Here is a 27,804-nt window from a genome sequence, read left to right on the forward strand (position 1 = left end):
GTTCGTGTCCTGCCGCCGCGTAACGATATTATTGACATTTTATGGAGTACTTCTGTTGAGTTTCCATTACAAATTGGCCACCGAGTTTTAATTGGAAGTCTGTGGAGGAAAGTCAATGGACCGTAACGGCCTTAAACACAGTTTCTTACTAGTTTCTTGTATTATTTTTATTAAAAGAATTTAATAAACCTTCAAAACAATTCCTACGGTATAATCGTAACCGCCTGTTGCTTGTGAGTCATGTTTGAATAGATTTTCTAATGACTTTTTATTAAATTTATCGCATTTGGCTTCCTATAAAGTTCTTATTGAGTATAGTCGCAACATCCTGTTACATGTGAGTCAAGCCCGAAGAGAGTTTCTGATAGTTTTTTACTACATTTATCCCGAATCGATTTATCTGAAATTCTTATTGTGCCTGTTGCATATGAGCTAAGTTTGAGTAGAATTTCTGATGAGTTTTTATTAAATTTATCTCAATTAGCTTTCTGTAAAATTCTTATTTATTATAGTCGTAACATCCTGTCACCTCTGAGTCAGGTTTTCTAGCGAGTTTTAACAGCGGATCTTTTTAGGGGCTCGCAATGTCCGGCGGTGATGTCCGTCACCCCAAGCGCCGCCGGTCGCAAGTGCTCCCAATACGAAATGACGGCCGTCCATCGCGCGATCTCGGTTCATGCTCCGGGACACGCGGCGCAATAGGAACCCACATATATGCAGCCATAAACTACCAGACCTCTGTAAGTCAGCTATAGGGGCGCAATACAGTCTATTGAAACTCAACATAACGAAGGCAATAAGATGCTTGTCGCGTGTTCGTAATAAAAACTTGGTTGCCTGGCTAATGACAGCTGTCTGCAAATTAGCAGTTTGGTTGAAGCGCAGTACACATTGTGTTAAACTAAATATAATAAAGCAATAAAGCGCTTATTACGCTTTTGCAATAAAAAGTTTATTGACTTTCTGTTCGCCACAGTTTATACGATGGGAGTTTTGGTTCCCTCTATTGAAACGCAATATGAAGTGCATTAAAACTTATTATCTTGAAGACAGTAGAATGTTGGTTGCATTTGTGCAATAAAAAGCTTATTGACTTTCTCATGATTTCAGTGTAGAGAGTAAGAGTTTTAAATAACTTTTTATTAACGCTATAGAACCTCAGTAGAAAGCTTATAAAAACTCAGTCCATTCTCATGAGAGACCTTTATTTGAAAAGCACTTTTTTTTTCTTATATGACGTCAAAGACTTTCTTCATGCCACCAAAGGCCGTTACAATATTGTGTTGTCACAATCATTCAGCAATCATGCCCCTGAAAAAAAGTGATTTGTTCGTCACATAGGCATCAAATTCACTCGGATTGCGCTATTTCACAAAATACGAAGCCTGTAAGCGCCACACGCGAGACATGACTCGTATCTCTATATTGCTGCTTTAAGATCCGCTATTATAGGCAAAATGAAATATGTTTGTTGTGCAATAATTATCAACTAAAGCTATTTTCTAAAACAGAGTTTGTAAAAAGACGTAAAACTTTTAGGAAAGGTTTCCCACTGAAATTTGTTGCTTTTGGTGCGGTTATCTTTTTGATCGATGTCCTGTTCAGACAGACAAAGCTTATAATTTTGCATGCGTGTCAACCCCTTTGGTTCCTTTGTACAGCAACAAGAGTACGTTTACCAGTAATAAATATGCTGCCATCACTGCTAGCAATCACACCAGTGCTCATAATTCTCGTGCGGAAGTCTTTAAAAATTGCTGGCAAAAATTGCGATAAACAATACAAATTGTGGGCCCCTTTTTCTACTTCGATTATCATGCCAGAGGAGTTTGGGCAGCCCATTCTTTTAACGTCTCGAACCCAGCTGATCGTTCACGCAACTTGACCCACCTTCAAAGCATAATTTCTTCTGGGTAGATATCTTTAAAGAAAGAATTGACTTTGCCAGAAAGGTGGCCTGAAAGTTCTGAAAGAAACTTAATCCATTTGTGTGGGTAATAATGTTCCCGTTCCCGGAAATGAAAGTTTGGGAATCGGCAGCTGAGAACTGCACTGGCCAATCCCCCTGAGCGGGTCTGGGGTGACTGAGAATTGAGTGTAAGTATGTAGGTGTCACAGCCAAATGGGAATTGCTGAATCTGCTGACAGCTTCTTTCGGCAGTTGTCATCATCACTGGGCAATCTCCGTGAGAGGGTATGTGAGAGCGTCGTTGTGCCTACAGTTTTCACGATCGGTAGCTTTACTGTTGAGCCCACTCACATGTCAAGCTGCGTAAAGCTCATCGTACTCCCCAGCTGTGGGAGCTGGTTAACAACGTCAGACCTCAAAGAGCGACACCGCGCCGTCGCAGACCCAGGGGGACGTGAGGCCACCGCATACCAAAGTTTGCAGCGACACGTCGTGTCCCGGCGAACTTTGACGTCAGGCCAGAGCATACCCGAGTTCGCAGCCACGCAACGCGTCGTAAGCAATGTAAACGTCAAGCAGGTGCACACTTCTGTGCAGACAAGAGGGTTTTTGGTACCAACAATTTTAAGGGGAAAACTTTTTAGATCTTGGTTTCGTGTTACAAGTTACGTGCGAACGCGTTACGTGCGAAACACTGTTGTGGGCTGCACAGAATTGTCAAAAAATTCCCCCGCATTTCCCCGAGGGGGAGAATGTGAAAGTGCGAATGCACGGTTGTCGGCCCGCTTGCGGCGCTTGCGCTCGGCCCCCGCAGCCCACCGCCTCGCCGCCTTCTCTTCCATCTCTTCCATCGGGTTTGTAGTATCACGTGTACACCACGCAGTTATCAAGCCGCTATAACGCCGCTGAGTCGCCAACGCACGCCGCTGACGACGTAGTTTGAATGCGTTAAAGATATAAGGCGCGTTACTCACACTGATATCAGCGTGGCGTCCGTGATTCAAAAGGGGACAGCCTTGAGAAGGCAACGGGCAAGGCCACTACGGAAATGGACGCGAGCAAGACAGTGAAGACGCAGGAGAACATCGGGCCAGCAGCTGACTCTTCTCGGGAGGCGGACGCCGGTGATTCAAAAGGGGACAGCCTTGAGAAGGCAACGGGCAAGGCCACTACGGAAATGGACGCGAGCAAGACAGTGAAGACGCAGGGGAACATCGGGCCAGCCGCTGACTCTTCTCGGGAGGCGGACGCCGGTGATTCAAAAGGGGACAGCCTTGAGAAGGCAACGGGCAAGGCCACTACGGAAATGGACGCGAGCAAGACAGTGAAGACGCAGGGGAACATCGGGCCAGCAGCTGACTCTTCTCGGGAGGCGGACGCCGGTGATTCAAAAGGGGACAGCCTTGAGAAGGCAACGGGCAAGGCCACTACGGAAATGGACGCGAGCAAGACAGTGAAGACGCAGGGGAACATCGGGCCAGCAGCTGACTCTTCTCGGGAGGCGGACGCCGGTGATTCAAAAGGGGACAGCCTTGAGAAGGCAACGGGCAAGGCCACTACGGAAATGGACGCGAGCAAGACAGTGAAGACGCAGGGGAACATCGGGCCAGCAGCTGACTCTTCTCGGGAGGCGGACGCCGCCGCTCAAGAAGGGGACAGCGTTGAAACTACCGGAGCTGAGAGCGCAATAATGGAGTTCGAGGTGCAGCCAAACAAGCGCCGTCATGAAGATGGCCCAGAGGCTGGGGAGGAACCCAACCAGCGAAAGCCAGAGGCGCCGTGGCAGGCCGTACGGGGAAAAAAGAATCAGCGAGCAGCAGCCAAGCCAGGAGGGTTGTCGCCTGGAGAAGGCGGCACTAAGATTACGTGAACACGTGTAGGCCAACGCACATCATACGGCGTGAGATTAAGGTAAGCGCCATGCGCTCGGTCTGGTTCCCCTAAATGTTGTCCTTCCATAAGCCATTTCGATTAGCTACCCTCAATGTACGAGGACTCTCAGCTAAGAGGAGACAAAATCAACTGTACCGCATTGTAACGGAGAAAGATCTTGACATCATCGCCATTCAGGAAACGAAAGTCGAAAGTGAGGACCAGACCGACGTTATGGTGCGGCCTTTTACAACGCGCTACTATGTATGTGTTAGCCACGCTGTTGGACTGTCGGCAGGCTGTGTTCTTCTGATACGCAAGTCGTTAGAGGTGGTGATTGAAAACGTAACAGCATGCCAAAATGGGCGCTTTGTATTTTGTGATTTCGCATTATCATCAGAGCAGTGGCGAGTGATTTGTGTATATGCACCAACTAGAGTGCAAGAAAGGCGCGATTTTTTTGAAGAAATAGGAAAATACTGCAGCAGTGAACGATATACAGTGTTACTGGGTGACTTTAATTGTGTTTGCTCGGAATGGGACAAAACCAGCAATACGCCTTATCGTGATGTAAGCACTGTATTATTATGCGAAATTGTGAATGATTTCGATCTGGAAGACGTGGGAGATTGTTTTGGCAGCGGAAAAGATGTCCAGTTTACACATTTTCAAGGGGCTAGCCACGCCCGCTTGGATAGGGCATACATTTCAGCCGAATTGCTGCCTTCGTGTTGTGACTACACCGTATCCCCTGTTTCGTTCTCCGACCACTGCTTAGTTTGCTTTTGCCTTGGTAGTAAAAAGGAAAACACCAAGAAATTTACATGGGATTTATGGAAATTAAATGACAAACTCTTAGAAGATATTTTTATGGAACGAGTAAGAAACTCTTTGGAAAAAATAGAAAAGTGCAGCAGTGAAAAATACGGCGTTCAATGGGAACACTTCAAACAAGAAATAAAAATGGGAGCAATCGAAAGGGCAAGTGCCATTAAAAAGGAGAAACAAAAGCAAGAAAGCCTGTTGCGCACTATGTTGCAGACGATGGTTGCTGAAGAAAGGCGAGCACCGGGGGCGTTTAAAGAAGAGATACGGGCCACAAAAGCTAAACTTGAGCAGATAGACGCGGAGCGGTATCACGCAGCGCTTGTCAGAGCGAGAGCGGAAAAATTTATAGCGGGCGAAATGCCCACCAAGAGAGCGCTGGGGACGGAAAAAAGATACGCTCGCCGTAACGAAATAACGGAAATTGAATATAATGGCACAATTAGCAGTGAAAAAGTAGATATTGAACGTGCTTTTTTTGAACACTATAGGACCTTGTTTTCTCGAAGCCCTATTGAACTGGCAAAGTTTGAAAGTGAATTTGTGTCACTCCTGCCAAAAATTGATGATGAAGCAAAGTCACTTTTGGAATCCCCTATCACCGTTGAGGAGGTTAAGGAAGCTATTGACAACTTAAACCTGGGAAAGTCACCAGGCCCAGATGGCCTGAGTGCTGCTTTTTATAAGGCTTTTAAACATGACATATCCCCTGTGTTAACTGCTGTGTTTGAAGAAGCGTATATGTTAGAAACGCTTCCACCATCGTTTTCGGCCTCCCACACGATCTTAATTCCCAAAACAGATGATATTGTCAAACTCCGCCAAGTCACATCGTACCGGCCCATAAGCTTAACAAACGTTGATTATAAAATACTAATGAAAATATTGGCTAGAAGGTTGCAGACCGTAATTAGCATCTTAGTGGGGCCGCATCAAACATGTGGTATTAAAGGCAGGTCAATTTTCACGAATATACACAAGGCACGGAGTGTGCTTGAGATTTGTGACGTGACGCATACAGGCGTCGCAATGCTACAGGTAGACCTAGAAAAGGCGTTTGATCGTGTGCCCCACGATGGACTTATGGCGGTTTTGGAACATAGTAACATCGGATCAGTTATTCTAGAGGGTGTGCGCATGGCTTATAACAACTGTACAACTAGACTTATCGTTAACAAAGCGGTTGGAAGGCGTATAGAAGTACAGAGGTCCGTGAGGCAGGGGTGTCCTCTTTCCCCCTCCTCTTTTGCATATATATTGAATCATTATGTTTAAGCATAATAAAAAACGACACTGTCAAGGGATTTCAACTTCATGCAGCTGAAATTAAAGTTTTAGCATATGCAGACGGTATCGCTGTATTTTGCGTAGATCAACAAAGCATTGCTAGGGTCATTAATACAGTTAAATGGTTTTGTTATGTTAGTGGATGTGCTGTAAACTGGGACAAGTGCCTGGGCATCTGGCACGGAGAGTGGAGTTCAACACCGGTGGTATTTCAAAATGTAAAGTGGGTGACGACACCGGTGAAGTACCTTGGTGTTCCCCTATAGAGTATTATGCTGACAGTGACCCTTACTGGAGGAGACAAGCCGTAGAGCTTAAGGAAAAGGCAGAGAAGTGGAAGGGCGCCAATTTTTCCATTTTCGCTCGCACAACGATTTGCAACCTTTTTATGGCGAGCAAACTTTGGTATGTGTTACAGGTACTCCACTGTTCACGGGCAAACGTCCAAAAGTTACATCGTGTTTTCGCAGTTTTTGTTTGGGGATCAATCTGGGAGAGGATGAGTCGTACAAATCTCTTTCGACGTGTACGGGAAGGGGGGTTAGGTTTAACGCATCTCTTTTTACGTCAGTTGGCAAACCGCTTTCTGTTTTGGAGGGATGTAAAGGATCCCTTTTTGCGCACCGTTTGCCAAGTGAGATTGGGCAGGGTTTTGCCTGAATTGTCTGTTACGACATTGTGTATGCCAGGTGGTATCCGTGGCTATCTAAAAGAAGTTGTGGACTCGTTACGTTTTCTATGCGCACGGTTTTCGTTAGAGTATTTGAGCGCAGTGACTAGGAAGAGACTGTATAACGATCTCTGTGACACTGTTTTTCCCGTTCCTATGTACAGAATTGCTCACTCGGCTGGCACGGGTCGAGATGTGTTAAAACGGGTTAAAAGAATGCCAGTTGCACCGGGATGTAAAACATTTTTCTTTCAACTACACACCGGGACACTCCTTGTGAAAACATGGATGCAAGAAAAAGGCCTTTTTATGCCGTGGGGTGAGCAGTGTTGGTTATGCAACAAACCGGAAACCATTGAACATGTTTTCATTGACTGTTGGGACGGGGTCTTCTTCTGGGATGTGCTGCAACGTACGCTGAAAAAAGATCTGCCAATCGATGCCCATGGTATTCGGTATTTGTCCGTTGAACCTGATGATGATGGCGTCCCTCTAGATCTAGTAATGTTACTAGGACTGCACAGTATATGGAGATGCCGAATGGCAGTCCGCCACTCGGACATTGATGCGCGGCCAGTAAATGAGTATTTCCGAGAGGCCATATTCTCTTTTCTTGAAGTTCAAAAGGCACGCCAATGTGTTCCAGACTGGTTGTCACAAATGGAGGAGCTAACAAAAATGAAAATATTTTAGTAGTCAGCACTGTACCCTAGAGTGGAACAGTGATTTTGTGTCTTAGTGTAATGGGTTTGTTTTGTTGTTGTGTATTATGTTTGTAACAGCGGTGTTTGTCTGGAAATAAAGAAAAAAAAAAGCGTCCGTGGTTTAGTCGGTAGAGCGTCGCGCTGCGGCCGCAAAGTCCTCGGATCGAAACCTGGCGCCGGATGCTGTTTCTTTTTTAAATATAGAGGAGCACTGCGGACGCCGCCGCCGCCGCCGCCGCCGGCGGTGGATGGTTTGGGGTCGCTTATAAAGTGCATTCGTACTTAAAAAGTTGAAGTTACGAGAGCCGGGGATCACGCATCAGGAAAGGGGAACATCCTTGTGTAAGGTGGGCAGGAGGAGCAGTACTTTTTATTGAACAGTGTGTTCGGTGGAAGAGGCTCCTCAGTTCAGGATTCCACGCTCTGTCTTCGCCAGGGTGGACTTCCATACCAGAAACTCCCGGTAGGAAAGGTGCGAGCAAACAGCCTACCACTCCCACTGCTCGGGGATAGGGGAAGGAGGGGGGATGGCATGTCCTTGCACTCCCAGATGATGTCAGGGAGTGTGCCTGGTTGTCCACAAAATTTGCCTAGTGGGTGGTTCTGGGTGGCAAGTAGTAAATTCATTTGAGGGGGTGGGGAAAGTATTCGTTCGAAGCAACCTGAGAGTGGTTTCCTTCTCTTTTGTCAGTTGAGTCTTCCTGCTTTACTTGTAATGATCCATGATTTCATGGTCGGTCGTTGGGGGGCACGCCCCGCTTGTTCTTCCGGGGCCTGAACTGCGAGGGCTCTGGCCGTGAAATGGGCGAACTTGTTGCCTTTCATGGACGAGTCGGCCAGGGTTAAAACGATCTCGACCTTCCGGTTTGGGGGTTTGCTTCGCGGAGGGCGAACTGCTGCCGGTGCCACTAGACCCAAAGTGAAACTTCGGCAAGCCCATTGAGAGTCCGTAACTGCGGTGGCGCTATCTGTTTGCGTTAGCGCTAGTGCTATAGCCAGCGCTTCAGCCTGTCGCATTGTTGTGAGGTTGTATTGCTATGTGTTCGTTTTCGCAAGTCACAACCGCCCCATAGCTCTCTTGTTACTGTGGTTGGCTGCGTCAGTGTACATGACTGTGGTGTTGGCACCGTGCAATTAGTTCAGCGCTTTGGCTATCAACACCCGTCTGTATTTATGGTGCTCAGGATGCATGTTTCGGTGTGCAAGGCGTATCCGTATCTACTTCTTCTGAAACAGGTACGGATAAGACTACTCTGAAAAAGGGCGACGCATCGTGCACAGGGAAATGGCGATTGTTAGCGACAGGAACAACGGACGGTGCTGTCCAGAGGGCCCGTAAAGTGGTTACTGGCGCGGCCGCAAAGGTCAACCGAAAGTTCGAGAGCAGACCGACATAGGGTTCGACTGGGATTTTGCTTACACATTTTTTTAATGTTCTAAATGTCCCCCATGATTTTTGTTTCCACAGCGTTATTGAGCTTAGTTATACCAGAGTCTTTCAATGTTTTACTGGTCACGAAACTTCGGCGCTCGTTTCATATAGGGACCGCGCGCGCCGCTACAGGCGCCAACAAACACAACTCGCCACGGCTCCGCCATTTGAGCCAGCGCAACGCCGCCCGAGGAGTGACCTCAGTGAGAGGGTGGCGCCACCGCGCGGCGGCCAAACGCAGCATATGAAGCTCTCCCATTGAGTTACGGAGCAGTTTCGTGACCAGTAAAGCATTGAAGGACTCTGGTTATACTTTGTTCTGGCCCGTTTTATAGTTCGCACAAAGTAAGCTGATGCACAGTGTGCGACAAGGGGGAATCATTTGCAAATCCCCGAAAGTTCATACCCTGCAGGCTGAATACGGCAAATGTGTTGTCATTTTTCTATTCCCGGTTTGGGATTCCAACGAACGGAAGCAATACCCGGGCTATGCGTCGCGAAATATTGCAGAACTTTGGATTAATCTGACCCGCTGGGGTCAAATTAAATCCGGTTCCGAAAATGGGGTGCACCGGCGTTTACATTTTTCGCCGCCATTTGACAAATGGCCTCCGCGGGCGGTATTGAACCTGTGCCGTTGGGCTGAGCAACACAGTTCTTTAGTCACTGAGTCACGGTTACTTATCAACGGCTAATTTGTTTATCCACTGAGCCACAAAATATATGGCACAGTTCCATGCATCTATCGTGTTTGAGACGCAGCACTCTTTCTTATGGATAACACCCGTCAGCGCTTGAGAGAAATAAAGTTTGCTTGTACCTTCTCCACGAATTCAGTGTCACCTCTATTTCGCGTGCAAAGAGGCTTCGCTGGCCATCCACCCCCACAGAGTGCTATGACACCTAATTTTTTCCCCCTTTGTTAAGCAAAGTTGAAATGAGTGATCGATTAAATGATAAAATATACTTTGGTAAGTTCACTGTATTGCAATAAAAGTAAAGTGTACGGTATAAATGTCAGTTCGGAAAAAAAGGGTCCCTTACTGAATGCTCTGTACCGCAGAAACCGCTGGTTCAGAAACCGGGTCCTCCAGGGCCGAAACCTCCTCCAGGGCCGAAACCTCCTCCAAATCCGGCGTTCATTCCTGCTCCCGCTCCCGGACCGCCACCAAAGAACGGTGGCCCTCCTGGACCGCCACCGAAGAACGATAGAATTTAACGCATCCCTTAGCCTTTCACATTTTAAAAATTCCAACGTACTGTTATCCCCAGTGAAACCTTGGTCCCACGCAAACAACATATCACTCATTTGTATTTTTGTATGAACGTAATCGTTAATATTTATTTATTGCAACGCTGTTAGCATCCGCTCCAACTTCACCCGCCTGCTCTCCACGCTATTCATCATCATCGACCAGCCAAAACTGGTCACCTTCATCTTCCTTCTGCAGCCGCGAACGATCATCATCAGTGTGTTTGGTTCGTTCTGGGCTGGCAGCCGCTCGCAGGGTAAACGCCGTCTGCCAAGCCTCCTTTCCTGGCTCCTCAAGTGGCGCGGGGGCTGGGAAATGGTGATGTAGCGTGGAGAGCAGCCGGGTGAAGTTCCAGCAGATGCTCACAATACCTTCAGGCCCAGATGGCAAGTGCAAGCTGCACCAATATTTTCCCGATTTATTGCTTGTTAAGCGACAATAGACTTCAGTTGTGAGTGAGCGCTGTGTGCGTGTCTGTGCTATCCTGTCCTGAGCGCTCTGTCTCTCCGCACGTGTTCAAGCCTGAGCCGGTTGGTACATAACTTTGAGAGTAGGGGGCAGCGCAACGAACGGGGCGAAGCTAAGACGTGGCAAACACAAGCGCTTACTAACAACCAAATGATTTATTGCATCGGGGTCCCAGTTTTATGCGTGCTGATCGGCCACCAAAACAAAAGGAAGAAAGAAGGATGGGTAGGAGAGAAGGAACAAAGAAAAACCGCATCAAATTCATTCCAAAAAACGCACAGCGATGGTCACACGACACACGTGTCAGGTTTTCAGATAGGGAATGTTTTTCTCAATGAGCGAAACGCTCGGTGCACTAATACAATCTTCACCGTGCTGAACGATGCAAAATGCCTCGTAAATCTCGCGTACCTCCTCCTGCTCCCAATAACGGCCCAATATACTGCATTTTTCAAATGCAGTACAAACAGCGCTGAACAAACTTACACACATGTGCAGGAAAGGTAACTACAGGAACAGTCCAGCCAAGACATGCGAAAAGAATCATGCTCGGCCTTGTGTTGAGTGAAAATGTCAAGTGGTGTACAGCATCCCACTGAATCGCAAAAAGTGCTGCGTAGGCAAGACGGCCGCCAGTTGCATCAACGACCGTTTGCGCGAACACGCCAATGCGCTCAATGGGACTGTTGGCTGTGACCTTGCTGCGCACTGCAAAAGATTGTGGCTGCGTCACTCCGTTGTTTGCAAAAAATGAGTATATTGGTGCGTTATCGGCAGCAGAAGGCACGCGACGTTTACGCGGCTTTTTTACATTCTTCAGCATGGTGAATATCGTATGAGTGCACCGAGCGTCTCGCTCATTGGGAAATTCGCTATGTGAAAACTTCACACGTCTCTCCTGTCACCATCGCTGTGCGTTTTTTTAGGAAAGAATTTGATGCGGTTTTTCCTTGGTCCTTCTCCCCCACCGCTGCTTCTTTCTTCCTTTTGTTTTGGTGGTCGACCAGCATGCATAAAACTGCCGCCCCGGTGCAATATTTCATTTGGTTGTTAGTAAGCACTTGTGTTTGTCTGGTCTTTGCTTCGTCTTGTTCATTGCGCTGCCCAATACTCTACAAAATACCCAACTAAAAGATTGTCAAGCTTTTTTGTTTCATTAAGAACAAGAATATTCATTTACAAAATATTCGATTGGCAAATCGCTATACTTAAATAACCTTTTTATATACGCAGGTGAATACGACTGCGCTCAGTAGCGGTATATTTCTGATAATGATAGCAGACCATGACGAAAAGTTTGCATTGATTCTTGACTTCGAACTCTTGCTCATGAGATATCAATAACCTCCACAATATTAGGCTATGGACTGGGCTGAGTTTTCTAAGCTGCGGGCGCTGCCCAACAGTGCCAGCAGCAATTCGCGCAACTACACCTTTCATGACATTCAATTGATATCGACACCTCGCGCAGCGGGTGCAATTGTCTGCAATTCTGAGCGAAAATAACGTTTGCAAATATACCATACTGACTCGAGAAGCAGGCTAAAGTTCACCATTTGCCAAATATGTGTTATACAGGCGCCACAGCATGAGCCTCGGAGCACGTAATTTTGAGTATCACCTTGTAGTTAAGTGTCCTTGCTGTGCACTGTGAAACATGCTTCCGCGGCCAGTATCAGAAGTTCTGTAGTCAATTTTTGGTAAAGTATCAAGGAGCATTTATTAGTTAAACTTGCTTTTAGAGCATTAACTGCAACGACAGCAGCTATCTCACGTGCTTGAATCCAACACACCCACATAAATATTCTCGTTTCTGCTTCAGAGGCAACGAAATAGCAAGTGTAATATGAATAAAAAGTGCTGTAACTTGTCAAAGAATGAGTATGTACAAAAGCCATAAACGTTGGGTTGTTAAACTAGAAAGAGTCATAAGTTTCGGACAATGCTCCCAGCTGAGTTCAGAGTGTTTCGATTTTGGGGTTTTCCTTGAAAAGAGTAACCCTTAACAGAAGATTTTATAATGGCCCTTTTCCACTCCAAGAACAGCGCTGGCAGCGGCGAATATGGAAATCACAATTGGTGGCTGTTGACGCTTGGTGGCTGCTGGTGACGCTTTTGTCCAATATTGCTAATAGCTAGGAGCGCCCCTAGTGGTAGCAAAGAGGCGCGCTCTGCGCCAACCCCGCGCTTCCCATTTTTAACTTTATGCGCAAACGTCGCTCTTTGAGTGCGCTCTTGACGAAGTTGAGTACGTTTGGCAATGCCAATGGTTCACCCTGCAATTACTTAGGGCTTACGCAGTGGCTACCGAATGCCAACCAGAACCTTTTTGAAGTTGAACCCGGTGCGCCCACTGCATCTGTAAAAACCGGCAATCGCTATAAAAGCGAGTCACCAAAACTAACGGCGGTGCCTGCAAGCGCATGCGGAGATAAAGTTCGTGGAAAAAGGTCCATTCTAAAAAACCACGGTAAGTGAAAGCACACCAAATATACCTCGGAAAATGGGTGAAGTTCAATATTCCTTTTTCATCTTATTTCCCGACATTTATAACTTTTGAACTAGTAAGGTATGGCACCTCTAAAATGTCGTCGTTAAGTAATTAACGTTATTGGTAAAGAAAGTGTGGCAGTAGCTCTTCGCAGTATTCTCGCATCAGCATGCGTAATTATGTTTTCTTCTATATGCACCATTCTTGGTTTGAAATATAAATACCCAAAATTTTCAAACCTTGCATTCCGCTAGGGTGACCAAATCCGCCAGGGCCACCAAGCATCCCGCCAGGGCCACCAAGCATCCCGCCGGGGCCACCAAATGGGCTGCAAATAGAGGCCAAGGTATTTTTTCAACCGTTCAGATTTTGTAGGGTCCACAAAGAATTTTTGTCAAGGTATTGTTTGGTCCCTAGATTTCATTCAACCCGGCTTGTGTTTTCTTGTCTTCTTGGTGCATGCCCAGTTGATGAGCAACGACTGTTGTTGTGCCAAAGCTCCCTTACCCCCTTCGCCTTGGAACCATTTGGCGGAGATTCCTGTCTGGCTCTTGTTGCCAAGATGTACAAAACTTCCCGGCCAAGAAGTAAACGGAGCTCCTAGACATATTTTTAAAATTTGAGAATGTAAAATTCGCAAAGGACAATAAAGAAGGGGATAGGACAAGAGCTCGTCTTTGTTGGTCATTGTGTTCTTTGCGCTGTATTTAAAAAAAATGGCCGCGTATCTGCTCCTTTCGTTGCAAATGCCGTCAAAATACGATAGTCTTTATCGGCTTTTGCGAAGTAAATGCCTCCCTTCGCTTTCCCGCTCACCTCTCATGTTGTTCCTCTTGCGTCGCGCTCCTCCCAAGGTAAAGACGCCAAAGGTTTGCTTAAATCATTTTAAATTTCCCGCGTTCCACTGCTCCAAACCGGGTGTCTCGATGCGAACGCTGCCGTACGGTGAAGACGCGCGTTAATCGAGGCGCCCTACTTCAGCGTTTATAGAACCGCGTTTCCCTACTCCACGTGCGTTGCAAGCAGAACGTGGAACCTACCTAGTGGAACCTTGCGTAACTGTTGCCGGTTGATTTGTTAAAATGGCCCCAGAAGCTATAGTGGCTCGGGCGACAGCAGGCGACGGCGGAGTGAATTCTTTTTCTGCAGTTGATGAAGTATTTAATTTCGCAAATTCAAGCATGTTTGATTTTTTTATAAAGGAACACTGCAAATATCACTTCTGTATTGATTTGTTGTCTCATATTTGCGTAATGTCTTGTTCTTCTTCAATAATGTTGACAAGTATGAACATTTCACCGGACATAGACGGGTAGATTTAGCTGTGACTATATAAGACTACTGCGCAGGCATTGTTTTGCTTTGGCCGGGTGGCTAAATCGGGTCACAGACAGACAGACGGACAGACATACAGACATACAGACAGACCAAAATTTCTGGGTTTAAGTAGCCCAAGAAAGACTATCGGCTTAAAAAATATATATATATATATATATATATATATATATATATATATATATATATATATATATATATATATATATATATATATATATATATATATATATATATATATATATATATATTTATATATATCTGCAGAAATTCCGACAATTGTCTATTAATTCATAGCCTTCTTACGTAGCTTGTGTGAACTATGAGTTCTTTACAGTCAAATTTTGCTTTGAGTGCCCAACACGCCTGGTTATTTTCTTTTTTTAAAGTTGTTTCTTTACACAAATGATGTAAAGTATACCATCATAGCGATTAAGTTCTTCGACTTCTACAATTTTCTATTTTTCATTGATGCAAGGTGTAGTGCAAGGGCCCAATTCTCTAAAATGACGGGCCGTCGTTTCGAAACGACGCGGTAGCGCCATACAAATGCATGTGTTCTCGGATTGGGGCACCGCTTTGAGGAGCCATAAATAGGTGGAAACCTTGTGGAGGGTCGCTGTAACCAGGGCGCCAAGCGACAATCAAAACGACGGGGTGCAGTGCGCGTTACTTCGAGCCCTGTTTACAGTGATCCTCAACGCGGTGCTCCCTTATTTTCCGCCCCTCAAAATGGCGCCCCCCCCCCCCGCACAAAACACATGCATTTGCATAACACTTCCGTGTCGTTCCAAAACGGCGGCCCCTTTTTAGAGAATTGGGCCCCAGGATGGATTTTACAAGGCCGTTCCGGGCGGCACTCCACCCCCCCCCCCCCCCACTCTCCATTGAAAGTGGATCGCAGGGGGAGGTTGCCGGGCCACGGCTCCGCTGTTTCTCCAGCGTAGCACCACTAGTGCAAGCCGCATCAATTTTGAAAGACGATAGTCTTTCTTGGGCTACTTAAACGCAGAAACTTTGGTCTGTCTATGTCTGTCTGTTTGTCTTTTTGTCTGTTTGTGTGTGACTGGATTCAGCCACCCGGTCAAATTGGAACATAAGCCGCTACATAGACGACATCTTGGTGATTTGGGAACACGGTCGCGCGACTCTGGAAACGTTTATAGCTCATCTCAATTCTTCGCATCCGACTATTAAGTTCTCCTGCCAGTATTCCGAAAAGGAAGTGAACTTCATGGATACTACCGTCATTCTTGACAACGGTAAACTTTAAACCACCCTTTTTAGAAAACCAACAGACAGGCAGCAGTACCTAGATTATAAAATCCATCACCCGAGACACTGCAAGCAAGGGATCTTTGTAGGACAAGCCACAAGGCTTAGAAGAGTATGCAGTGATGACAGTGACTACGTAAAGCATCTACTAGACGAACTAACGTCCACCCTCATGAACAGGAACCACCCCAAAAAGCTCGCTCGATCAGGGGTACCAACTTGCATCTAATCTCAAAAGGGATGACGTGCTCAACAAACAGCGACAAAACGAAAGCGCCAGGCCGCCTCCCCTAATAACTAAATTTTCAAACGGCCTCCCAAACGTAAACAGTATACTGCGGAAATACTACCCCATTTTAGCCAGTAACGACCGACTTAAAAAGACGTTCCCGGAAGCACTAAGGTTTACCTACCGGAGAAACAGGAATCTAAAAGATATTAGCTGCGGAGCATCTCTTGCTCGGGGGAATGTCACTTGTCCGTGCCCCGTCCGCAGCGCCTCTGATGATGATTGTGGCAGGATGCCCCTAGAGATTGGCCAACCAAAAAATCTATCACGAGATAGCTTCGCGTTCAACCACCGTCGTCATCTTTTCGTAGGGTAACAGCTGAAGAAGGAGAAGGAGAAGAAGACAAAGCTTCGAAGAGGAGGGCGTGTACGCTGCTCTCAACCGGTGCACCAACGTCAACAACCTTTACCTCACCAACTCTTAGCTGCGAAGCATCTCTTGCTCGGGGGCATGTCACTTGTCTGCGCCCTGTCCGCAGCGCCTCTGATGATGATAGCGGCAGGATGCCCCTAGGAATTGGCCAACCAAAGAATCCATCACGAGATAGCTTCACGTTCAACTAGCTCGACTTCTTTTATTGCTACTGTATTCTCTAGTCATGATTACAGCAGTGCGCTCGACGCTGGATGGTTGGCGCAGCCGGTAAAAGTAATCTCAGCTGATGTTGTTTAGTACGTTATTTCTGCTAAATGATGCTGATGAGTACAAGTGACGATTTTTCTCAGATGGGAAAAATAATGGCCGCCTCTACTCGTGCTGAGCCTCTCCCTCCGCAAATAGTCCAGATAAGTTTTTGAGCTCGGAAAGCGCTTGTACGCCTGCAAAATCGTGCTAAGCCTCTCCCTCCTCAAATAGTCCAGATAAGTTTTTGAGCTCGCAAAGCGCTTGCACGCCTGCAAAATCGTGCTGGGGAAATGTAGTGTAGGTTTCTGTGTAATTATTAAAACATAGTTCACCAATTTCATGCTCAATATTTAGCGTAGGCGTGAATTCTAGTTAATATTATTATTCCAACTGTCCCCAGTAGATGGCGCCACCGAGATCAAGTTTTCCTTTAAAGAGTTCTGCAGGAGATGACTACAATATTTTTGAAACGAATAACTGTATGGTGCACGCTTAATCCGAAAAGTTGAGGATTCAAGCTATTGTGAATGAAAGCTAACAACTCTGAGCAAGGAAGCTTTGCGTCATTTGCTTTAACACTAATTCGTCAGATGTAACCTGCAGCGTGGCGGCCGGTGAACCGAAATACTCAAACCGAAAAAGGTATGCTAAGCAGCGGTATGCTACCGCTGAAAACGATAGGATCAGCGGGAAACGGAAATTCCGGCTTCCGGTAACACGGTAAACGATAACGTGAACACGGTAACTGAAAGCTAAAACTCCCTTTTATCTTCATTTACGCTATTTTTATGCTAATGATTACACTTAGATGTGCATACCCAGCTTTCCCGCTCAAAATTCTAACCTCGCAGGAACCTAGGAAAATTACTTCAGGAAAGTGATATTTGGCACAAAGCAAGACTTCAACGGGAAGCTAGAAACACTAGAAGTAGTTTTCAGGATTCTGAATAGCTTATGTGTAATTCGCGATGAAATTTTACTCCCCATGCATTTCTGTGGGATAGTTTCCATGGCTCAGGAACCTAGCCGCAAAACGTGCAAGACTTGAAACTGTGCGCAAAGCAAGTTTTCACCCCCAATATTAGCAGTGCGAAAGAACTTTACATTACGCTAAATAACTACAGATTAATCGCTGTTGAACGGACTGCCATGAGCGGGAAAGCTGCACGTGTTACTTCCGGCAGTTCTTTTTGTGGGTACGCAGGGCGTTACACATCCTCCTCGTTTACGCATTTCTAATTAGTATTTCCGGGATCTTTGCCAGTTTTTTTTTGGGGGGGGGGGGGGGCGGGGGTGGAGGAGAGGGAGAAGATGTGTGAAATGAATATTTTGATTTTATGAGATCATTTGTAAAGTTTTTATTCTAGTGTATTTTGGTTTTTTGTGGTTTATTGCGATTCCCAGTTAAATATGTTACTTCCACCAATTATGCACTTTTGTGGAAATCCAGGGCGTTACATAGCCCTGGGTGAGGGGCTGTGGGAGGGGGGTACTCGGCCAAGAAGGCTACGCATTAAAATTATGTATCAATGTTACCAACTGTCTAAAAGTGGGAAATGAGGCGAAGTTGAGGCGGCGAGTAAAGTACGCCTCCTGCATTCATTTTTATCAGGTGAAATACCTCTTAACAGAGGCGCTACTAGAGAAGCACATTTTTATTCTTAAGTTAAAATGCAGTCCTTCACACCATACGCACATGTTTTAAAGGTTAAAAATACCTGTGTTTCACTTAAAGTAATTTTAATGAGGCAATTCAACAACTTCTGTTCTGCCGTTTTGTGGGCTACATGTAGGTTGAAACCCGAAAAAGATCATCCTCAAGGATTTTATATTCATTTGTCGAAGAACGAAGAAATTGCGTTTGTACAAGCCAGAAAACAACGGTTATGACAATATTTTATTGTTGAAGCATTGTTAATAATACTCCTCTTTTTATTCAGCATCAAAGGGGGATTTCGCATTGAAAGCTGCCAAGGAATGCCACGAACCGATATGGCACGAACGTCTCCAATTCTTCCCTCATGACGTGACTTCTTCACTGGTACACCGTATTTCATATTCTTAATCCGCATTCACCCCTTCGCCTTTGGCACAAATTACTTCCATAAACTTCCTAACCGCTACATTGTGTTTTCATCTCTTTTGTTTATCTTGTTTCTTCGTATATTGGCGTGAAATATTTACTGGCAGAGTGGTGACACCTCACGCCACAGCTGTAGACTTCTGCCGTGGTTTTTCTTTCATTCGGAAACGGTATCTTGTCGCACCAATTCAACGCATGGGCCTTCCCCTGTCGATGCTTGTGCTCCTTTAGTTTGGGGCCACATTCCTGGGGTTTTGTCATAGAGGGATTATTGCGGCCATTGATGCGTACATATCAGAGGCCAGACGCATGTCCTGCTGACCCGGTCAAACTTTTTTAGCCTATTTTCCCAAAAATGACATCATTCACTGATTCTTCTCTAGTTCTATTATAATGTCACGTTCCAAATAGTGGGATCCGAACTGTGGGATGACAGCGTTATGTAGGACGGACATGCTAATCCCCCGCCTGGGTATGTGCCGTGTGATGCAACACAGCAGAGGACGACGAAGGAGCGCGTTAGCTAGCGGCCCGTGTGCTCTGTTCTTGGTCGCCATATTGCTTGCCACCAACCGGTGCTCTCTGTATGTGTCCCTTGACAAATTAGGCACCTCGCCTAATAAATACTTTTGCCTCTGCGTCTTCGCCAAGACAACTTCCCTGCGCCCTGTTTGACAGGACGCAACAATATAATTCGGTAACCATTTCCCCAATTCCTAGAGGCTGATTATATAGGGCTATGAGATGGGCGTTTTAGCCCCAAAAAGCCACCCCGTTTCTTGGCCAATCCCCCACGTGGGTATGTGCCACCAGGAGAGAAACAACAACAACAACGACTACTTCTGCTCGTCTGAAGGGCCATGCTCCACTTTCCTGCCATCAGGCTCACATGTCCCGCTCCACGCAGTAGGCTAATGCCACTGGAAACGTGCGCAGGTATCGCGGTGGTATCGATCTCGGCGCCCACTCTGCTACGCCGGTTTAATTCCAACACAAACTCAAACGTATTCTCGCTTACACTTTCCAGCCGCGGCCATTTTCTCTGCTGGACAACAACAGCGACTGTATTTCGCCAAATGAGGCACTTGGGTTTTCGCCTTAAGACACAAACACAAACCACTTACTTGCCACCGGAGCCTCCGCTTGGTCCAAAACCAAGTGGCATTCCTAGGAAGAATGCAAACGCTTTCATTGGATAACTGCCGGCGCCACCCTGAACAGTCACATTTTGTGCACTGTATGAGCCGATTTTTAATTAAGCACTTGTTTGCGGCAAAACCTTAACTGGACAGCCGTTACAAGCCAAACGTGCAGCGATAGTGCCGTTTCAAATTATGAGGACTACGTCATACGGTTTAAAGGATAGCTAGGTCTTCATTTTCGCTGATTGGTCACCGGCGATGCAGCACACTTTCTAGGGTGGAGAGCGTTCTAATATTCGCGAAATAATTTCCAAGTTTTTTAAAGAGCAGAAGCCACTCCATTTAAAAATGAAAAATAAGCAATTGGAGATATATTATTAGACCTAGATGAATGCCTGAGAATCTCGACCTTAATGTGACAAACGGCAACGAGACGCGCAAACACATACTCGGATGCCACCGCAGCCACCTGGACGTCAGGTTACTTCGAGCTACGTCACCTGTACGAAATCGCCTGTCACGCCACATGCCTACCAGTGGGAGCAGTAGAGCCCCCCAGTACGCTTGCTGACCCGCGATATGGCGCGCCGCCGGACGTACGGCAGGTCAGTGTGCCAATTGCTGCCTTCCGCGAGCCGACGCTGCCCCGTGGACTGCCTTGGGATGATGATGATGCTTAGTGGCTTCTCCTATGTATCGGGGTGGCGTTGCACAGCGGCCTTAGTCGCAACGCCACTGTACAATCACCTCGCCAAAAATACAAACAAAATAAACAAAAAATATTGTCAAAATAAAAAAGAAAATACTTTTACGAACTTTTTGTGCTAGTCTGACTTCTTTGTTCGCAAGTCTTCCCAGATTATTCTCTGCTCTTTTCCCACCAACTTTCTAACCTTCTTTTACTAACCTCTACTGCTGTCCAATCCACTTTTCCGCTAACCTTAAAGCCAAGGGCTTCCGGAAGTTGGATGGCTCCATCACTCAGGACTGGACGGATACTTTTGCACTCCGTTACAATATGTCGCATGTTTTCTGGCTCATTTCCGCAGCCTGCGCATTGTAATTCCTGTACCGGCTCGCGGATAAGCGGTTTTGTCCGCAAGCAACCCGCCCGGGCTTCAAAAAGCAATGCACTCCCTTTGGTATTATCGATTAATTTTTTCTTTGTGATCTCCTGCTTCCCGATCCTGTAGATATCTAAGGACTTCTTCGCATCCATCCTCTTTTTCTAGGTCGTTGTCTCTGTTTCTTTAACTTAATTTTTTTTGCCTTGGTCATTTCCCCTGCACTTCCAGGTTTCATATACTTTGTCCTGAGCCTTCTGGTTCATTTCCTACATTGTGTTTCCACGCTTTTCATGTAGAGATACCGTAACACTTTGGCCGCCCATCTCGGATCATCCATATTTCTAAGTCGTTCTTCAAAACAAATTTTGCTCTGTGCTTCTCTCATTTCGAAGGATGCCCATCCCATGTCTCCCTGCACTGCCTCATTTGTTGTTTTGCTGTGTGCTCCTAATGCCAATCGACCTACGGCCCTCTGATTTACTTCTAGCCTTGATTGAATCTCTGATTTGACACGCACTACTGCGTTTGAAAAGGTGAGTGCTGGTACCATTACTCCCTTCCAGATTCCTCTCACTACTTCATATCTGTTATATCACCACAGTGCTCTGTGCTTCATGATAGAGGCGTTTCTTCTGCCTTTCATTCTTGAATGCTCCTGAGTTTTTTGATACACCTGACCTTCGTTTAACCATATGCTCAGATATTGGTATTCCGTTACCCACGGTATTCCTGCTTTTTGAACGAATACCGATTCGTTACGGGTGTTGTCATTAAAAACTAGAACTCCCGACTTTGCTGTGCTAAACTCTAACCCCAGTTCAGTGGCTTCTTCCCCGCAGATATTTGTGAAGTTTGCTATCTGCTAGTAGTACTAATTCATCTGCATATATCAGTCCCGGGATATGTTGTTCCACTTCCTGTCCTTTGCGGCTATAACATAGATTGAAACCTATTTTACTCCCTTCAAGCTTTCTTTCTAGTCTAGCCATGTACAGCATGAACAGCAATGGCGACAGAGGACAACCCTGCTTTAAACCTCTATTTGTGACTACCGGTTCCCTGCACTTTTGGTCCTCCCAGGTAATTTGCACGTCACTCTCATTGTAAATTCCCTGCAGGAGCTGTATAAACTCCTGGCCTAATCCCTCCCGTTCAAGTATGCTCCATAGAAGTTCTCTATCTACGTTGTCGTAGGCTCCCTTTATATCAAGAAATGTTATCCATAGTGGTCACTCCTGAGCCATTGACACCTCTATGCATTGGGTTAGGACAAATAAATTGTCCTCTAAACATCTGTCTCGTCTGAAACCATTTTGTAGTTCTCCCAGTATGCTGTTCCCCTCTATCCACGCCTGTAGTTCCGCTTTTATGGCTTGCTTTGCCAGCCTGTATGCCACTGAAGTAACTGTAATAGGCCTGTACGAATTGGCATCAGCCCTGTCTCCTTTACCTTTATCTATCATCTTCATCCTGCTCTTACGCCAATTGTTCGGTACTTGCTTAGTTTTTATAACATTTCGATTGCTCAAATCAGGTGTGCCTTGCTTTTTGCACCCAGTAGATTGACCAACCGTATAGGAATTTCATACGTCCCTGTTGCCGTATTAGCTGGAAAATTTTCTTCGGCTTTTTTCAAGTTTAGATTCTCGAACTTTAGCTCTCTATCTGTGCGCACTTCGCTTGCCCCACTCCCTGAATGCTGTATCCCTCTCTCTGTTCTTCTGAACTTCTCTTGTATCATTGAGCGTATGTAAAATACCGCTTCTTCCCTTTTAGTAATTGGCCTTCGCCGTTTATTACATGACGTTGTACTTCTTCGGTCTTTTTCCTTAGTTGCTTTACAGGATTCCAAAACTTTCTCGGTGCGCCTTTATTATTTGTCCGTATATTCGAGACCCATCGCTCACTTTCTCGTTTAAGTTTTTGGTGTACACGTTTTTGTACTTCCAGCTTCTTAAGGCGGTACCAATTCCACTTCAAAGTTATTTCTTCTGTTTGCATTCCCACTCGCTTGGCCTTCCTGTGCTCTCTCGATGCTTGCTACCTTTGTGTTATAGTTTCCTTGATTTCCTTGTTTCACCAGCTTCTAGGTTTTCTTTTTCCTTTGCAGTAGTTGCGTTCTTTCGCGTTCCTTATCTTTCCTTGAATGAAACCAATCAGTTCGCTGTAGTCGCAATATTTTGTAGGTTGTCTCTCGATTTCCGTCTCCAGGCTTTTGGCAATATTAGCCATTTGCTGATCGTTTAATTTCAAGTCGTGTACCACCGTTTTCTGGTTTTGACCTTCAATTTTTTCAAAAGTCAATGTTATCCGTTTATGGTCACTTCCTAAGCTGTGGGCACCTATTTCATCTATTTCCATTAGAGTCAACCTTTCACATACACTCCTTCTGAAACGAGGCTGTAGTCTATACTGGGCTGCTTTCTTCATCGTCCCAAGTAATTTTTCCCTCACAGTTATTCTCTCTGTTTTGTCTCTGTCTTGTCTCTGCATTCTATTTGTCTCTGCATCCTACCAGTTTTTAATTCTTTTCTCTAACCTCCCTGTCATCACCTAACCACAGATAGGCGACTCCCAACAGCGTTTCTCTTCCCGCTACCGTACCCTTAACCCACATATGTTCTTCGCAGTTTTCGTTTACTCTGTGCCAATTGGCTCCCTCTTGAATAAGCATACCGACGCCTCCCCCCCTTCTAGTACCTACCGTTCTGTTACAGCCTTGCCATATATATTCATGCATTGCTGGGGGCTCTTCTAAATCTCGAAGAAACGTTTCTGTAAAGGCATATACTTCAGTTTTTCTTTTTCTAGTTGACCGCGAACCTCTAACCATTTTTCCCTTGACCTGCCACCGTGCATGTTTATGTAGTCACCCCACACTTTTTCTTTCGGTTAATTCTTTTCCGATGTTTGGGATAAGAGTCGGTCACCGGGGGAACGTCGCTTGCCTCCTCGCTCGCATGCATTGCTACCTGATGGCCCTTTCTAAGCTTTTGTGCGCCCTGTGTGCTAACTTTGGTACTTTCCTTTGCGCTGTACATTCGACTTGGATCGCAATCGCTTGTCCCTGCCGCATTTTCACTGTACCTGTTACTTAGTCCAGCTTCCGGAATGCTCTTGGCCTCCCTAAAAAAGCTACCGCCCGCGCTGCCGGCAGCAAATCGCGGAGGCCACGACCCAGACTGCCTAACGCGGCAGCACGCGGGAAGGCTAGGGCAGCGAGTGGAGAAGGGGCTACGCATCTCTCCGCTCTATTTTGGTGCTGTGCTCTCGCTTGGTCTGCTACAGAGTGACGCGGATAGATTCCAAAATTTTTTTGCGAACATGCCCCGTGTATTGCCCACGCAATATTACACAAAATGCTAGCGAACAGAACAGACTGCCTTCTGCACCTTTGATAAAACGAAGGCCGCGAAGTGTGAGCAACACCTTCTACTGCGCATAATTTGTTATTCTTTGCTTTCTAGCAAAAAAAAACGGCAACTTGCGGTAAACAGTTCAACCCAACCCCAAGTTGTTTATCAACAGTTTCCTAGAGTATTTGCAATTCGTATGTTGTTTTGCACACTTGTCTTTTTCGACAATAACATGAACGTTTTTAAGGTAACGTTAGCAAGGATGCAGTTTAGGCTTCGAGAACAAGCGGTTCGGGTTGTTTTCAAGCGACAGCAGGGATTTTAAGAACTGCTTTTTCTGCGTTAATATGGCTCAAGAGTTATCCGCGCATTACATTTCTGATGGCAGATTTTCAACTACCAAACAATTACCCATCATACCTGGAATTCCTCCGGGACCAAGAAGGCCATTCGGGCTGGAAAAAGATAAGAAAATTTTCAATTGCATTAGACGTTTACGATAGTCACTTTCACATTAACGTAACCCCTCCCTTTTACAAAAAAGCAGTTCAACATAAGGTTGAAGTACCTTGAAAGCACAGCTCCTTTAACAATAGACCGCTTAAGGGAAGCTTTTAGCGCACAAAGAATCACCGGATTGTCACTGTTAGCCTAGTAAACTGTATGTTTTCTAAAAAGGTCCAGGAGCAAAACTTTGCTCATGCGTGCAATTCTTCCCTATTTTCTGATTGTGCATAGTCATGGCTATGGCTCGTCAGGTAGAACATATATATTGCTATCTTTACTGCCGTGGTAACACAGTCGCCACGCTTCCGCAAAAGCACGAAACTGCTGTTGCCTTGTGAACCAAGAACTTTATGTTGTTCCCTTTTAAACAGAATCCGTGCACCAACTCTCCTGTTTTTTGTCGTGATAATGTTTTAATCCATTTCCAAAAATATGCTTTCGTGAAAAAATCCTTCCAAAGATAAAATACTCCAGTTTGCGGTTGAAAATTTTCGAGCGTAAATTTGTAAGGTTAAAACCGACTGCTAAATAGCGATTATTGTTTTACTGGGAGCCATGTTTTTCCCCTCGTCCTTATAACGTAATAATTGTTGTTGTACCTCTTCATTTTGTTATTAATTTTTCAAACGAACTCACATTTATATTGAAAGAGCTTAAATTGAAGGCAAGATTTTTAATTTGTTTAGTAGAACGTGCACGTTAAGTATTGCCTGTGAACTCGTAGTCCTTAGCGTCATCATCAACAGGGACAACTTATTAAGTTCTTTTTACTTGAACTGTATTATTCTTGAAATTCTTGCTTTTATTTCAAACGAGAAACAAACACCTCTCGGGAGTTTTAAGGCCAACGTTGTTACGTAAAACGCTTAAGTCACCGTAATGAGGCCTTTCAACACACTGTGACAATACATTACCAACAGTTTACGAATTTGCACTGATGTGCAGAAACAGCGCGTTAAAATCGTTGTTATTATGGAGGTTATATCCACACGACTATAAAAAACAAAGAACTCAACTGTGCAAGCCTGCTCCAGGGGCAAAAATAACGAACAAAATAAAAAGTAATGCTAAAAAAACATGCATAAAAACGCCCTTTCAAGAAAGGCAATGAAAGTAGTGGAACGTGCACATGCTGCTAACTATCCTGGGGAACCTGCTTCTGCGAATACAAACCACATCAAAAATACGTGCATTCGCGGTGTATCCTGAAATTCCTGTCTCAAACCCATTTCCGCCGTCACAAAAGCTAGAATATTACCTATGTGTACTTGTAGTTACTGCGTACAGGGCACAAAATGGGCCTTGCTATAGGCCTTGAAACAAAACTTAGATAGCTCAACGAGGTAGGAAAGGAAGATCCAACTCTTTTACGTAAAACGCAGACAATGTTGCTATAATGATTTGATTACTGCGTTTTCAAGTTTACAATGTATATTTATTTGTGTTTTCAGTGTGAACATTCCTGCTTCTTTTTGTTTATTTTTTCCCCTTTACTGCGCTAATACAAAACGTGTGCTATGTAACCCCCCTATGTAATACCCCCTCACGGGGGCCTTTAGGGGTATTGTGAATAAATAAATAAATAAATAAAAAAGAGTGAAACTCACGGGAACGATGGTTTTTGAAAGCCTCCGCCAAAACCTGCAGGAATAATTCCCAAGAATAAGTGTGAAAGAAGAGCTTTAGCTCTGATGTCAAACCCAATTATTCTACAGCACAAAGCTTCCGTAAGCCTTTACTTTGTTCAGTGCGCAAACCAATTTAGCTGAAGTTTGTGCACTCACTTCAATGCCACGTACTGGTTGGACAGTCGTTTCGTGGCAATGCATAAAGACTTAGCGCATCGGTTGCGAGGTGCAAATAGCCGAGAGTAGCGCCCGTTCCATGTTGTCACTCTGCTTGCCGTCTCTGCGCGTAACCTGCATACGTATTTTTTATCAGAATTTCCTGAGGACTGAAACTTAAAACAAAGTGCTTCGTTGTGTTTCCTCATTCTCAGTTGGCCATGCCTATTAGATTATAATACACTAAAACGTGCCCGCCGAAACACCACAGTCAAATTACAAGAAGTTTCATACCACGGATCACACTCACAGTGGAAGTATTCTCGCAAGAGTAGTTTCTGGTGATCTTTTTCATGCAAGAATTCATCTAAAAGCTTGCTTGCCACTGAACGTCTACCAGCATTTCGCAAACTTGGCGTTGTGCACATCCCACATAAAAAATTGGCGACTGCAAACCAAGGAACTTGCAGCCTTATCACATCCGTGCTGGGAGCACATGCCACATTCGCTTCGGTGCCACATAAATAGTACACGCGTAAAATCTGCACGGTATAACGTCACGTGGGGACAGGACAATAGGTACACAGCTCGTAATGTGAGTTGGGGCATTTCTTGCTAACATTCGTAATTACCGAGATGTTCTTTTCGTTTTTTTTAATCAATTGTACAAGAGTAACGACTGGTTCCGGTTTGCCAGCACTAACTACAGGGTTGATATTTCAGTTTGATATACGTCCCTTCATTGCTTGTATTAAAACAAAAATAGTAAATGTGTACAAGTAAACATCAATTGAATGATTACCTCTTGCCCTACATGTTTGGGCATTTGAAATATATATCAAGAGGCAACCTGAATTGGCACTGAACTATATTTGAAAACCTAGGTATTCAAGGCTTTAATTAAAATTTGAATATATTCATGGCTGAAAATATCCCTCTCAATTTGTTCTGAGAGCCAATCTTCACAGATATCAAGTGCACTTGTAAACTGGCCACAATTTAAAACATTGCGGTTGCGTTCACTGGGGAGAGTTTTCAAAGGCTTGCAATCTATTACATACTGTCGCTAGTCATTTCTGCAGTATGTAAAACAAAAAGAATCAGGCACATAAAATAAAATTTAGTGCCAGAAGCAATATCTGATAGAAGTGAAGTCGAGAGTTTGACGGCAGACTGTCTCGCCAGGAAACACGGTTGATGTAGTTTGCCAATTGTATATTTTAGGCTTTGTTCAGTGGCCAATAAACTACTTCAACCATGTGATAGAACTGCAGCCTGAAAACGTACCTGACAATTTGCGAAGTACACAATACAGTGCACTGAATGCATATTATTTTTGTTTCTCGCAGAGACTTTTGTAACGAATCGTCAGGTGTACGAGACTGTTTTTTTACTATATTTTCAACATTTGTTCAGAATTCATTTTCAGT

General features: G+C 45.1%; 1 long non-coding RNA gene across 1 annotated transcript in view; it reads right to left on the reverse strand.

Annotated features, from left to right (window-relative positions):
• Window positions 1-1,202: 1,202 nt before the first annotated feature.
• Window positions 1,203-27,804, reverse strand: part of LOC144139024 (uncharacterized) — a 36,654-nt gene continuing 10,052 nt past the window's right edge. The window contains exons 3-8 of the long non-coding RNA XR_013316018.1: window positions 26,198-26,231; window positions 24,504-24,538; window positions 19,643-19,685; window positions 13,151-13,239; window positions 9,744-9,886; window positions 1,203-1,311 (exon numbers count right to left, since the gene is read on the reverse strand). This is a non-coding gene — a long non-coding RNA (uncharacterized LOC144139024). The remainder of the gene's footprint in view (window positions 1,312-9,743; window positions 9,887-13,150; window positions 13,240-19,642; window positions 19,686-24,503; window positions 24,539-26,197; window positions 26,232-27,804) is intronic.

This window comes from Haemaphysalis longicornis, unplaced genomic scaffold (assembly GCF_048455015.1).
Source record: "Haemaphysalis longicornis isolate Haplotype H1 unplaced genomic scaffold, Haemaphysalis longicornis Haplotype H1 scaffold_5, whole genome shotgun sequence".
Taxonomy (NCBI): domain Eukaryota; kingdom Metazoa; phylum Arthropoda; class Arachnida; order Ixodida; family Ixodidae; genus Haemaphysalis; species Haemaphysalis longicornis.